Consider the following 15,857-nt stretch of genomic DNA (forward strand, 5'->3'; position numbering starts at 1 on the left):
GGGAACATTACATCACATAAAATCTGAAAATGAAAGGAAGCCAGAATAAACAGAGCTGTGCATCAGAACGTCTTAAGCCTCATGGCAGACACAGTTTAACCAATGTAGCTATATTTGTATAACTTTTACCAGGACTGTGGTAATAAAACAGAACTCAGCTAATTGGAACACACTTATCTTACTTATAAAAGTGTACAAAATTTTATATACACATGCAAATAAAAAAAAAACTTTGCCTATCTCTAGAAATGTATATGCTTTTCATTTGTCCAATGACTCACACATGAGATTTTTATAGTTTAATTAAATAATGGAATGTCTCTCTATCAGTTTAGTTGCTCAGTCGTGTCCGACTCTCTGCGACCCCTTAGACTGCAGTAGGCAAGGCTTCCCTGTCCATCACCAACTGCCAGAGCTTGTTCAAACTCATGTCAATTGAGTCAGTGATGCCATCCGGCCATCTCATCCTCTGTCGTCCCCTTCTCCTCCAGCCTTCAATCTTTCCCAGCATCAGGGTTTTTTCCAATGAGTCACTTCTTTGCATCAGGTGGCCAAAGTATTGGAGTTTCAGCTTCAGCATCAGTCCTTCCAATGACTATTCAGGACTAATTTTCTTTACCATTGACTGGTTTGATGTCCTTGCAGTCCAAAGGACTCTCAAGAGTCTTCTCCAACACCACAGTTCAAAAGCATCAATTCTTTGGCACTTAGCCTGCTTTATGGTCCAACTCTCACATCCATACATGACTAATGGAAAAACCATAGCTTTGACTAGACGGACCTTTCTGGCAAAGTAATGTCTCTGCTTTTTAATATGCTGTCTAGGTTGATCATAGCTTTTCTTCCAAGGAGCAAGAGTCATTTTATTTCATGGCTGCAGTCACCATCTGCAGTGATTTTGGAGCCCCCCAAAATAAAGCCTATTACTGTTTCCTTTGTATCCCCATCTATGTGCCATGAAGTGATGGGACCAGATGCCATGATCTTAGTTTTCTGAATGTTGAGCTTTAAGCCAACTTTTTCACTCTCCTCTTTCACTTTCATCAAGAGACTTTTTAGTTCTTCTTTGCTTTCTGCCATAAAGCTGGTGTCAGCTGCGTATCTGAGGTTACTGATATTTCTCCCAGCAATCTTGATTCCAGCTTGTGCTTCATCCAGCCTGGCTGGATGTACTCTAATGTACTCTGTACTTTCACATGATGTATTCTGCATATTAGTTAAATAAGCAGAGTCACAATATACAGCCTTGACACACTCCTTTCCGAATTTGGAACAAGTCTATTGTTCTATGTCTGGTTCTAATGGTTGATTCTTGACCTGCACACAGATTTCTCAAGAGGCAGGTAAAGTGGTCTGCTATTGCCATCTCTTTCAGGATTTTCTACAGTATATTGTGATCCACACAGTCAAAGGCTTTGGCATAGTCAATAAAGCAGAAGTAGATGTTTTTCTTGAACTCTCTTGGTATTTTGAAAATCCAGCAGATATTGGCAATTTGATCTCTGGTTCCTCTGCCTTTTGTAAATCCAGCTTGAACATCTGGAATTTCACGGTTCATGTACCACTGAAGCCTGGTTGGAGAATTTTCAGTGTTACTTTGCTAGTATGTGAAATAAGTGCAATTGTGCAGTAGTTTGAACAATCTTTGACATTGCCTTTCTTTGGGATTGGAATGAAAACTGACCTTTTCCAGTCCTGTGGTCACTGCTGAATTTTCCAAATTTGCTGGCAAATTTGCAGCACTTTCACAGCATCATCTTTTAGCATTTGAAATAGCTCTACTGGAATTCCATCATCTCCACTAGCTTTGTTCGAAGTGATGCTTCCTAAGGCCCACTTGACTTTACATTCCAGGACATCTGGCTCTAGGTGAGTGATCACACCATCATGGTTATCATGGATCATGAAGATCTTTTTTGTATAGTTCTTCTGTGTATTCTTGCCACCTCTCATATCTTCCACTTCTGTTAGGTCCATACCATTTCTGTCCTTTATTGAGCCCATCTCTGCATGAAATATTGCCTTGGTATCCCTAATTTTCTTGAAGAGATCTCTAGTCTTTCCCATTCTGTTGTTTTCCTCTATTTCTTTGCATTGATCACTGAGGAAGGCTTTCTTAACTCTCCTCGCTATTCTTTGGAACTCTGCATTCAGATGGGTATATCTTTCCTTTTCTCCTCTGCCATTGGCTTCTCTTCTTTTCTCAGCTATTTGTAAGGCCTTCTCAGACAACCGTTTTGCCTTTTTGTATTTCTTTTTCTTGGGGATGATCTTGGTCCCCACCTCCTATGCAATGTCATGAACCACCATCCGCAGTTCTTCAGACATTCTATCAGATCTAATCCCTTGAATCTATTTTGTCACTTTCACTGTATAATTGTAAGGGATTTGATTTAGGTCACACCTGAATGGTCTAGTGGTTTTCCCTACGTTTTTCAATTTCAGTCTGAATTTGACAATAAGGAGTTCATGATCTGAGCCACAGTCTGCTCCCAGTCTTGTTTTTGCTGACTGTACAGAGTTTATCCATCTTCAGCTGCAATATATACTAAATGTATTTAAAAATAGTTCAAAAATAAATATTTATTCAACATTCTATAGCATATCCTCATTTTAAGCCCTCAAAACTTAAATATTATTTCTTGAGGATGTCATATTGAGCTTTGAAACAAAGATAAATATCAAGCGCTCCAGTAATGGGATAGCGGTGTTGTGATTATGTGGTTGGTGTTTTTCTTTTAAATTTTCAATTACTGATGATACAAACAAGTGTTCACAAGATAAATGATATGATCTCTTGGGTTTACTTTAAAATGTTTCAGATACTTGGAAAAATAAAGGTTGGAGAGAATAGATGGAACAATAGTGCAGAATGCTGGCAATTATTGAAGCTGAAACAAGAATATAAATGGGCTCATTATATTAGTCTCTCTTCTTTTGTGTATTTTTTTAAATTTCCAGAATAAAAATGTGAAACAAAGAGATATTTTGACCAAATAAAAATCACACAGTCTCTATTTAAAAGAGAAAGGAACGGTAACAGTAAGATAAATCAATTTATATCAGTAAGGATGATGTAATTTTGATTTTATGCTTTAAAATGCTCACATTAGTTACTTTCTATGATATAATTAACTTAACAGAAAGTGTTAGTCACTCAGTTGTGTCCGATTCTTTACGACCCCATGGATTGTAGCCTACCGAGCTTCTCTGTCCTTGGAATTCTCCAGGCAAGAAACTGGAGTGAGTAGCATTCCCTTCTCCAGGGGATCTTCCTGACCAAAGGATTGAACCCAGGTCTCCTGCCTTGCACCTGGATTCTTTACTGTCTGAGCCACCAGGGAAGCCCAAGAATTACCTTAGCATGGATCTAAACAGCTTTAATTACATACAGAGACTCCAAATTTTTATTATGTTCAAATGCAATGTTAGATATTTATATCAATAAAAAGTGAAGTTGGGAATAAAAATATGAGCTTTTTTAGAAACGTGAAACTGTCTTATGTTCATCAGTTCTGAACTGGGCTTGCAAGCTTGCACACCCTCTGAGGTGACGAGGAGGACTCTCCCAAGAAATGCCAGGCAGCGGTACATCAATCTTGCTGCAGTTCCCTTTGCACAAAAGAAGTTCTGGGCATTTTTCTGACAGAAGATTTTTAGGCACTATTTATTGACATATTTTCAAGCATATGGGCAATAATATGTAATAATTACTAAATAATATCCTTTGTTTGCAGCATGCAAGAGAAGGGCTACCAGGTGGTTCAGTGGTAAAGAATCCGCCTGCCAATGTAGGAGACACGGGTTCCATCCCTGGGTTGGGAAGATCCCCTGGAGAAGGAAATGGCTACCCACTCCAGTATTCTTTCATGGAGAATTCCATGGACAGAGGAGCCTGGTGGGCTGCAGTCCATGGGGTCGCAAAAGAGTCAGAGATGACTTAGACTAAAGCAATAACAACAACAAATGCAGGAGAAATGGAACTACCTGTTCATAGCAGATAAGTAATAAAATTTTATCTTAGTTTATATGATTTTAATAATAGTGTTTGTGGTCTATACAAGATTTTATCTACATATGAGGCAGAAGATTCTTAAAATTAAACACGTTTGTTTTTCAACAAAATCAGTTGCTTCACCATCATACACACTAACCTGAACGCAGATGCTGCTTCTTATGTTAGTGGGTAGTGTTTGACTGCCACCTGGTGGCTGGCCTCCTCCTCACACAGGGATTTTCCTCTGACCCTCTGGCATGGGGCAACCTTACACCAACCTGACCCTCCAAATGCTAAATTAGAATAAGACATTTTTTGCAAGACAGATACACCATTCTGCCCAAATAGCAGACTCCTGAACTTTCTAACACAGTAAGACATATATTTTGAAATATATAACCAGTTCTGTTCTATAATGGTCAAATATGTTCTACTAATACAAAAGCAGAAAGGCAAAAACATTCATGGTTATTTGTTATTTTTAGATAATCCATTGTGTTTTAACATCTTAATTTAGTTGCATGAGTCACCAAAGGATTAGGAAATTTGGAATCAGAAAACCAGAAAATCAGAAAACTAAAATCACATGTTTAGTGTGACCTTTGAGCTAGCAAAGGAAGTTATCCTTGTTTTGAGTAGAAAAAGATAATTTTGAAATATTCACTTTTTTCCTCCATACTTTCTTGCCTCCCCCATGCCCCAGTAAGAGAGCTGTTAAGAGAACAAAAAAGAAAAAAAATCAACATTCAGTGCATTCTGGGTCATCAGGTAGGCAGCCATAAAGTTTACACCATATAAGTCTATTGAGAAAATAGTAGACTCTTTGCGACCCTATGGACTGTAGCCCGCCAGGCTCCTCTGTCCATGGGATTCTCCAGGCAAGAATACTGGAGTGGGTTGCCATGCTCTCCTCCAGGGGATCTTCCCCACCCAGGGATCAAACCCACATCTCTTATGTCTCCTGCATTGGCAAGTAGGTTCTTTACTTCCCATCTGGGAAGCCCAGAAGCAAATATGTCCTATCAACTCCTTCCTCTGCCTAAGAGAGGAAATATGAGGTCACCTGGACCCTAAGGTGGCGGGCAAAAGCCTGAGGTGGAGGGGTCTGGAGACACCTGGCTCATCCTCACGGGACCACAGGGAAAGGAGGAAGGTCAGAGTCAGATGTGGGCAGCACCACCGGTGCTCAAAATTGTGTGGCTTGCAGAATTTCTTCTACCAGATATTATTCTTCCTTCTCATTTCTAGATCAAAAAAGTTAACAGAGAGATTGGTACACCCATCATCCTGTCAGATCATTGCTTTCGATTTCTGAAACACCAAATGCGTTTTCTGCTGCCATTTCCTTCCCTAACCCATCGTCTGACCTGAATTTTCTTCTATTCTAAAGTGAAGTGAAGTGAGAGTCGCTCAGTCGTGTCCGACTCTTTGTGACCCCGTGGACTATACAGTCCATGGAATTCTTCATGCCAGAATACTAGAGTGGGTAGCCTGTCCCTTCTCCAGGAGAATCTTCCCCACCCAGGGATCTAACCCAGGTCTCCCGCATTGCCGGCAGATTCCTTACCAGCTGAGCCACAAGGGAAGCCCAAGAATAGTGGAGTGGGCAGCCTATCCCTTCTCCAGCAGATCTTCCTGACCCAGGAATATGAACTCGGGTCTCCTGCATTGCAGGAGATTCTTTTCCAACGGACCTATTCACCCAATAGGACACAAACTTCCTGCTGCCTTCATTTTCATCACATACTCCTATCCATGCGTCAGTCACAGATCCACAGCTCTTGCCCACTTCCATGTCTTCCTCCTCTCGAAGTCATATTCATCCTCTTATTTCACTCTTTCACACTATCCTGTATGCTCTGTGAGTCCAAATATTCCCCGCCCGGGAGACCCTTTCCCTCTCCCTCACACCCTTCATTCACATGTGGTGCCTACCTTGTTATTCCCATCTGCCTACAGATCAGTGGTCCTCAACCTTGACTGTAACGAGAATCACACTGAGAGGTTTTTTTTAAATGTTCTCTCTTAAACACAGAGAATTCTGATTTAATAAGTCTAGAAAGGAGTAAGGTGGATCAGTATATTTCAAATGCTCACCAAGTGATTTTAATTTGGGCCAGGTTACACACAGCGGCAAAGGCCCCATGCAGCGAGAAACAGATAATTAAGTTATAAAACCAAACAGAAAAAGGAATTCATTCATACAACTTTTGAACCCATTACTCTATGTGCTTCATAGGATACATTCTAAGGACAAAAAAAAAGAAATGTTAAGATTTTGCTTGGTATTGCCTTGTTAGTAGTGATATTGTATTGAAACTCTTGAAACTATTTTACATACTTTTTTGGACATTCTAAATAAGTTAACATTACTGCTACTAATGAACGAAGATTTTCATTGTAAAAAATTTAGCATATATATTAAAAAAAAATAAGAATAAACACTGAAATGTTCATTTTGATTTGTATTATTAATTTTTAAATTAAATGAGGACAATTTCTAACACATGAAATTAGGATTATATCCAATTCCAGAAAATAACTTTTCCGAGCGACTTTTTCTTTCAGTTTTATTGAGATATAACAGACATGCAACGCTGTGTAAGTTTAAGGTGTACAGCATAATGACTTGACTTACATACATCATGGAATGATGACCACAATAAGTTCAGTGAACATCCATCATATCATATAGATACAAAACAGAAGAAAAAACAAGTTGTTTTTCTTATGTTGAGAACTCAGAATTTACACTCTTAACAACTTTCATATATAACATCAACAGTGGTAATTCCATTTTTTGTATTGTACATCATATCTTTAGGACTTACTTATAACCGGAAGTGAAAGGTTGTTGTTGAATCATGCGAATACACCGGGATTCTTGGCCCCCGGAGGAGAAGAATTCAGTCCGGGGCCAGAGACGACGCTTGATCACTCAGAGCTTTTGTGTGATAAAGTTTTATTAAAATATAAAGGAGATAGAGAAAGCTTCTGACATAGGCATCAGAAGGGGGCAGAAAGAGTACCCGCTTGCTAGTGTTAACAATGAAGTTATATATTCCAAAGAATGTCTGGAGGTTGTAAAGACCTCATCAGACCTACTCCCATAATTTACATTTTAAGATAACAGAATTAGCCAGAAGGTTTAATCCAAAGACTGTCGTCAGGCAGGATACATTATTGTTATATAATCCTAAGGAATGTAGAGAAGGACAAAAAGTTTGTCCTTTTTTCCTCCTTGAGAATTCCAGACCCCTCTCTTCTTGGGGACCCCTACACTCCCTATCAACCTGCCTAGGAAATGACTCTCTCAGAAGTTTGTACCTTTTGACTGCCTTCACCCAATTCCCCCTCTCCCTATCCCTTACCTCTGGTAACCACAAATCTTGTCTCTTTTCTATTAGTTTTTTGGTTTGTTTGTTTTGGAAGTATAATTGACTGACAACAGTGATTCACAATACAGTGATATTTGTATATACTACAAACTGATGACACAAGTCTAATTACTATCTGTTATCAAACAAGTTATTATAGTATTATTAACTATATTCCCTATGCTGTGCATTACGTTCATGTGATGTATTTATTTCATAACTAGAAGTCTATATCTCTTAATCTCCCTTATCTATTTCACTTATCCCTGCAACCCCCTCCCCTCTGGCAACCACCTATTTGTTCTCTGTATTTATGAGTCAGATTGATTATGTCCTTTACAACCAACGATTGAGAAGCTTATACAGTCAGTAAAAACAAGACCTGGATCAGACTGTGGCTCAGACTCATCAACTCCTTATTGCAAAAATTCCAGATTAAATTGAAGAAAGTAGAGAAAAACCACTAGGCTATTCAGTTATGACCTAAATCAAATCCCTTATGATAATACAGTGGAGGTGATGAGTTGATTCAAGGGATTAGATCTGGTAGACAGAGTGCCTGAAGAACTATGGATGGAAGTTCATAACATTGTACAGGAGGAGGAGACCGAAACCATTTCCAAGATAAAGAAATACAAGAAGGCAAAGTGGCTGTCTGAGGAGGCCTTACAAAGAGCTGAGAATAAAAGAGAAGTAAAAGGCAAAGGAGAAAGGGAAAGATATACCCAGTTGAATGCAGAGTTCCAGAGAATAGCAAGGAGAGATAAGGCTTTCTTCAATGAACAATGCAAAGATATAGAGGAAAAAATAGAATGGGAAAGATCTTGTCAAGAAAATTGGAGATATCAAGGGAACATTTTATGCAAGGATGGGCATGAGAAAGGACAGAAACCACAAACCTAACGAAAGGAGAAGAGACTGAGAAGAGGTGGCAAGAATACACAGAACTTACCAAAAAAGGTCTTAATGACCCAAATAACCACAATGATGTGGTCGCTCACCTAGAACCAGACATCCTGGAGTGTGAGGTCAGTGGGCCTTAGCAAGCATTACTGTGAACAAAGCTAGTGGAAATGACAGAAATTCATCTGAGCTAAAAGATAATCCTATTAAAAGATAATCCTGTTAAAGTGCTGCACTCAATATGCCAGCAAATTTGGAAAACTCAGCAGTGGCCACAGGATTGAAAAGGTCAGTTTTCATTACAATCCTAAAGAATGTTCAAACTATGGTACAACTGCACTCATTTAATGACAACCCACTCCACTGTTCTTGCCTGGAGAATCCCAGGAACGGGGAAGCCTTGTAGGCTGCCATCTATGGGGTCGCACAGAGTCGGACACAACTGAAGCGACTTAGCAGCAGTAGCACACGCTAGCAAGGTTATGTTCAAAATCCTTCAAGCTAGGCATCAGCAGTATGTGAACTGAGAAATTCCAGATGTACAAGCTGGATTTAGAAAAGGCAGAAGAACCAGAGATCAAACTGCCGACATTCGTTGGATCATAGAGAAAGCAGAGGAATTCCAGAAAAATATCTATTTCTGCTTCATTGACTACACTAAAGCTTTTGACTGTGTGGATCACAACAAACTGTGGAAAATTCTTAAGGACATGAGAGTACCAGACCACATTATTTGTCTTCTGAGAAACCTGTATGTGGGTCAAAAAGTAGCAATCGGAACAATGGACTGATTCAAAACTGGGAAAGGAGTACAAGACTGTATATTGTCACCCTACTTATTTAATTTCTTTGCAGAGTATATCATGCAAAATGCTGAGCTGGATGAATCACAAACTGGAATCAAGATTGCCAGGAGAAATATCAACAACTTCAGATATGCAGATGAATACCACTCTAATGGCTGAAAGTAAAGAGGAACTAAAGAGCCTCTTGATGAAAGTGAAGGAGCAGAGTGAAAAAGCTGACTTGAATCTCAACATTCAAAAAACTAAGATCATTGTATCTGGTCCCATCACTTAATGGCAAATAGATGGGGAAAAAATAGAAGCAGTGACAGACTTTATTTTCTTGGGCTCCAAAGTCACTGCAGACAGTGACTTCAGCCATGAAATTATAAGACGCTTGCTCCTTGAGAGGAAAGCTATCACAAACCTAAACAGTGTTTTATAAAGCAGAGACATTATTTTGCTGACAAAGATCCATCTAGTCAAAGCTATGGTTTTTCCAGTAGTCATGTACGGATGTGAGAGCCAGATCATAAAGAAGTCTGAGCACCAAAGAATTGATGCTTTTGAATTGTGGTGCTGGAGAAGACTCTTGAGAGTCCCTTGGACTGCAGGGAGATAAAACTAGTCCATCCTAAAGGAAATCAACCCTGAATATTCATTGGAAGAACTGAAGTTGAAGCTCTAATATTTTGGTCACCTGATGCGAAGAGCCAACTCATTGGGAAAAATGTTGATGCTGGAAAAGACTGAAGGGAAGAAGAGAAGGGGGCGGCAGAGGATGAGATGGTTAAACGGCATCAGGGACTCAATGGACATGAGTTTGAGCAAACTCTGGGAGATAGTGGAGGACAGAGGAGCCTGGTGTGCTACATTGCATGGAGTCACAAAGAGTTGGACATGACTTAGTGATTGAACAACAACATCTATGAGTCTATTTCTGTTTTGTTATCTTTGTTCACTTGTTTTTTAGATTCCATATGTAAGTAATATTAATAATATTTGTCTTCCACTGACTTATCTCACTTAGCACAATACCCTCTAGGTCTACCGATGTTGTTTGAAAATGGAAAAATTTATTCCTTATTGGCTGAGTAATATCTAAGTGACTTTAAAATACTAAATGTGATTGTACACCTTTAGAGAGATATACCCTGGATATAGCTAAGGATGAAAATACCCTATACCCTAAGGATGAAAATAACCAAAAAAAAGTTCATCAACTATTTTCAGTAATTGTACTGTGGACAGTAGTGTTATTCTGAGATACTTATGGAGATAATTATGCATGTAATGCATGATAAAGCAAATGGGTAATTAGATGACATGCTAATCCTTTCATTCTTGGTGTCACTGAGAACCAGAATTCTTGACATGAGAGAGAAGAAATTAAAATGTCAGACAGAGCAGTTAGCAAAAACCCCATAATCTTAAACTTGGATATATTATTATAACTCAGTATATCATTCTTCTTAAAAAGAAATTCCTGGCTCTCTCTACTGGAAAGGCCTAGAAACAACGATTATCCCATTGGCAATGAGCATTCCTAGGGCAGAGACCGTGTTAACTGAAATCCCATTTCACACTGAAAGAAACCAGTGTTTCTTTGGGGGAAGTGGTCCGTTCCAGGTTTAGGACAGAGAAAAATATAAGATGAGACTGAAATATTTTACACCACAAGGCAAGGAGATGCTCAAGGACTAGTGAAGTAGTGTCTTGATTTGAAGAGCCTTCCACTGGCTCAATCTGGGATAACCTGAGCATCAAAGAGACTAAAACCAGTGAAGGGTTAAAGCATGTCAAATTAAAAATGGAGTCCCTGAAGGTACTCAAAAGAAGTAGAGTGAGCAGAGGGGAAAAAAGAGTGGGAGGGAAAAACTCTTCCTGATAGAGAAATGACAATGAATGACTCTGAAGGATTGAAAGAATTTTTTAAAACTAACCATTTTGCCTTCCCCAACGTAATAATTAATTTAGGCAAAAGTCATTAATGGATGATAAAATGACAGGCTAAAAATTGATAAGGAACAGTATATTTGCATGGTCTCTAAGTTCTAACTTCAAAGAGGAAAATACACCTTCAAAATAGAGCCATCTGGTTAGTCTGCCCTTAGCTAAGTGATCACATTGTGCACCACTGATAATGAGATAAAGGACTTGCTGAGCCTCTTGTGCAAAGCAGTAAGTGCACATCAACTGTGATTCTGCTCTGCCAGAAATGTTTAATCTAAGTCTCATCAAAGGACACCAAAGAGCAATGTGAGACGTTCCAAATGACAACTACATCGTCTGTACTCTCCAAACACAGTGGTGTCATAAAAATCCACACAAGCTGTAGAGAATGTTCTAGGTTAGATCACATAGCAAGAAAATATAATGCATCATCCTTGATCATAGCCTGAGTCAAAAAATCAAAACCAGTTATGAGTTACTTTGGGTACAATTGGGGAAATTCTAATATGAGCTGTATGTACTCAGTCGCTTCAGCTGTGTCTGACTCTTTGAGACCCTATGGACTCTAGCCCGTGGTGGGACTCTAACTCCTCTGTCCATGGGCTTCTCCAGGCAAGAATACTGGAGTGGGTTGCCATGCCTTCCTCCACGGGATCTTCCCGACCCAGGGAATGAACCTGTGTCTCTTAAGTCTCCTGTATTGGCAGGCAGGTTCTTTACCACTTGCAATACCTGAAGTTAGATGATATTATTAAAGCATTGTTTTCTTAGATATGATAATGGTAGGAGAATGTTCTTATTCTTAGAAAATGAATGCTGAGTGTCATGATGCCTTCCACTTATCTTCAAATGGATTAGCATGTGTGTATATACATATATATGCACACATATATATAAATTATCCATAGATAAAATATATAGTTCACATATTAACATACATAATATATGTAATATATAGAATTTAGAGAAAGATGGGTGTTCATTGTACTTGTCTTTCAAATTCCAGTAAGTTTAAAAATTTTCAAAATAAAAAATTGGAGGGGAAAAGCCCTATGTTATTTCCTAGGACTGTTACAAAATTGAAAGCTTATGTGAGGCAAAAAAGAGAAGCCTACAAATACCGTGAGTTTTGAAAGATGGGGGTGTCACTAGAGATTAGGAAAGATGTCATGGAAGGGAATGCATTTTTAAGTGTAAGGGTTTTGAGTTAGGAAGGACCTTATAAATCATCTAATTCCACTCCCTCCTTCTGAAGACACGACAACTGAGAGGCGACAGGGCTCATGAAATGTTTAGCACAAAGCTGTGAAATCTAAAGCACTGAGTCCATGGTGGTTTTCCCATGAATCTGCTTATTGAGCAATTCCTATACACAAGCCACCCTACTTCCCATCTCAGATGGGCCCAGAAGGACATTCTAAATAAGGAAAAGCACGTAGAAGTTAATCATTACAAGTTCCCAAATAAAATTTAAATGCTAGAAAAATTGCTGGCCTTGAAGATAGAAAGGGTTCCTGGGCAACTTCTAGAAACTGGGAATGCACTCAGCTGACAACCAGCTAGGAAGTGGAGTCAGCTTCAGCCCATGACCACAGGAAACTGCATTCTGCCAACAATCTATTAATAAATAAGTACAAAAAAAGGCTTCTCCCCTAAATTCTCTAGAAAAGAATGGAGACCTATTGACACCTTGACATCAGCCCAGTGAGACGCATACTAGACATCTGACCTGTAGAACTGCAATATAATAAATTTGTGTTGTTTTTTTTTTTTAAAAAAAAGATTTGATTGAGCAAAAACAGGAACACAGGAATATAACACCACTGCAACACAGGAAGCATTAAAAGACTGATGAAAATCCCATGGGTTTTAAGCTTTTGTATTTGGGATGTTCATCCCAAATAAAAGCAAATTCAATTTATAAAATTTAAGTTTTTGTTTCTCATATATAATATCTGTACTACTCTGGAGAATTTTAAAGTTATTCCAAGTTTTATTGATGCTTCTTTTCCCAAGATGTGTATTCAGTTGGGCATGTAACCTTAGTTAGATAGTGGCTATAGATTGTCATCATCAGCTCCTATATGGAAAAATGTATTTTCAAAGTTAATGAAAGCCATGATTAGTATTTTTTGATTGACAGTTATGCCTTTTAATTGTAAAGCCATATAAAAATGAGCAACATATAATGAAGTAGTCTCGTGGCATGAATAAGGATGGTCCAGTACATTAGAAAAGAAATTTTAATTTTTAGGTGATTGGATTAAGGATTGATAAATACATGCATCATTTTTTTTCTCACTTGGCTAAGTCATAAATCTAATTTTGAAATTCAACTAACCTCATTCAAACCTCTGTTACTAGTTTTCAAATCTAAAGTAGAGCAATATTAACATAACAGATACTTATAGAGGTTGTTAATGAAAGACAACAAGAGCAAATGGAAAGATTATGAAATAAAATAATAGGTGGAAACTCTTACCACAGCCACTGTCACTGCTTTCCAAAAGCTTCTGGGCATTGTATTTTGCTAAGGAATTCAAAGATGGAAAACTTTAGAAATCGTTTCTCTATTTTGAAGTGTACAACCGAAAACTGTGCTCAAATTGTCTTCCCTTGGGTAGTTCAGAGGCAAAGTAAGATGACAGTGCACAATATTTCCATCCAGTTGGCAAGGTTTCACTGTACATCCAGCCTATCGAATACATTACTTTAATTATGTTTTGGTGTGGGAAGTATTGTCTCATACCCAAGCAGGCTCTTTATTTGGTCAGACTGGAGATTCAGAGAAAAACAAGTCAGACAATTTTCATTTTTTTATTTGTGGGCGTCAAGTCTGCATTGAGGAAATATTTGTCATGCTCACCGCATTTTTGTCATATACTTGTTTCACAGAGCCAGTGTACAACTTCACAGAGGGAAGAATGGCTGCTGTGTCTCACCCTGAGAAATGCTCACTGCCACCCATCTGCACGTCTAGGGGATCGCCAAGCCAATCTTCCTGAAACAACTTTTCAATTCTGAATCTTGCCCCAAATTTCCCAAGGTTTCGCTTTTGTCTTCTGCCTGAAATCCAAGCTCTCCAACCTGCCTCTAGTGATTCCCCTCCCACCAAAAACACCCCAAAACACGGCCAAAAAGTCCACCTCTGTCCCTTTGCTTGTCCTGCTGTGACTGCTTAGAATGGCTGTTACCCCTAATCATCTCTCAAGACCCAACTAAAGGCCTCTCTCATTCACAGGAACTTTCCCGATCCTTGTGTTCACACACTAACTGTCTCTGAATGCCCATAGTATCTCATCTGAACTTCTTTTTTTCTTTTTGGCATTTAATAAAATTCTCCCTTGGACCCTTGCCATTTTTATGATCCACTTTCTACTCTGGTTGTTGGAAAATTGTAACTGTATGCCACAGGAGCAGTAATGATTGTTAAACCTTTGGTAGATGGCATTATTGTGTGCGGTTATTCACTCCCTCTTTCTTCATGAATAAAATGTTTCCCCCGTCCCTTTTACTATGGGCTCAAGACATCTGACTTGCTTTAGCCAATGGAACGTTTTGCTATGTAGTACTTCCAAACAGAAGTTCTTGAAGAATTGAAAGATTTCAAAACTCTTCTAGCTTCTGTGCCCTCTGTCATCAGAAAAGCATAAGGCTTTCCTTTAGTTTAGGTCTCAAAATAAGGATACAGGTAGAGGTCGCTCAGCTTGCAGTCTGGAGTAAAATCACATCGAAACAGTAGCTGACAAGATGAACCTGAAAAAGAAAGAAATATTTGTTATTGTAAACCATTGAAAATTTGAGATTGCTTACCATATAGTGAAAGCTGATGGATATAATACCTAATATTTTGTAAACACTATGTCCTATATCCACAATATCTCATTTAACTGATAAAATAATCCTATGTGTTACATACTTTATTATTCCCTTTTTATAGGTGGGAAAGCAATGATGAGAAAGCAATACAACAGAAGTAAAGTAACTAATCTAAAACACACAAAGCTGTAAGATTTTAGAATCAGACACATCTAGCTCAGAAGTTAGATTCTACCACTTATCAAATATAGTGTCAAAGTCATAATACAATTGCACTAAAAATCAGTCACATGTAAAACAGAGATACAGTTAAGCTCTTCTCACAGCATAATACTAAGGGCTATTGGGGGATTAAATAATGTGTGAATTACCAAATGATTTAATGAGCAAGTAAGTCTTAATTTACATCATCCCTAAATTAGACCCTGAGATAAACACTTGATGTGAGTAGTTTAGAAAGCTTCACAAAGCTTTTTTTGTGAAGAAGTAGGGAATGAGATAAAGGATAAGAACAGTCAATTAAATAGCTTAAAATTTGGAGAAGTTTTGGGGAAACAGACTCAATCACACTACGATACCATGTGGAATATGACTCAGATGGCCAAATTAGATCCTATCAGGATCTTTCACAAATAACTTTTAAAAACTCTGTACAAAAAAAAAAAAAAAAGACAAATAAGAAAAACTGGAAAGTGAAGTCACTGGAAAGTGAACAAGCAGATTCTGGAAGAATCAAAACTTGGAAGAAGGATCAGAAGAGGATGAGTTTTCCATCGTTACAAATTTTACCCTGAGGGCAGACCGAAGTTAGCACTGCACAGCATGCCTAAAACTCTAATAGAAAACAGTTCTTCTGGCCTAAAGAATTAGCAGATGGAATTTAGAGCACAGGTCCTGAAAAGTTGAGAGGATGAGGAGAAAGATGTGAGCCAGGAAGAGAGAGTCCTGAATTCTATTTATAAACTCTGCTCAAGTCTCTGACCTGGGACATATATGAAAGGAGCAGACTCCAATACCTCAGCT

Source organism: Bos javanicus, chromosome 9 (genome assembly GCF_032452875.1).
Source record: "Bos javanicus breed banteng chromosome 9, ARS-OSU_banteng_1.0, whole genome shotgun sequence".
Classification (NCBI taxonomy): domain Eukaryota; kingdom Metazoa; phylum Chordata; class Mammalia; order Artiodactyla; family Bovidae; genus Bos; species Bos javanicus.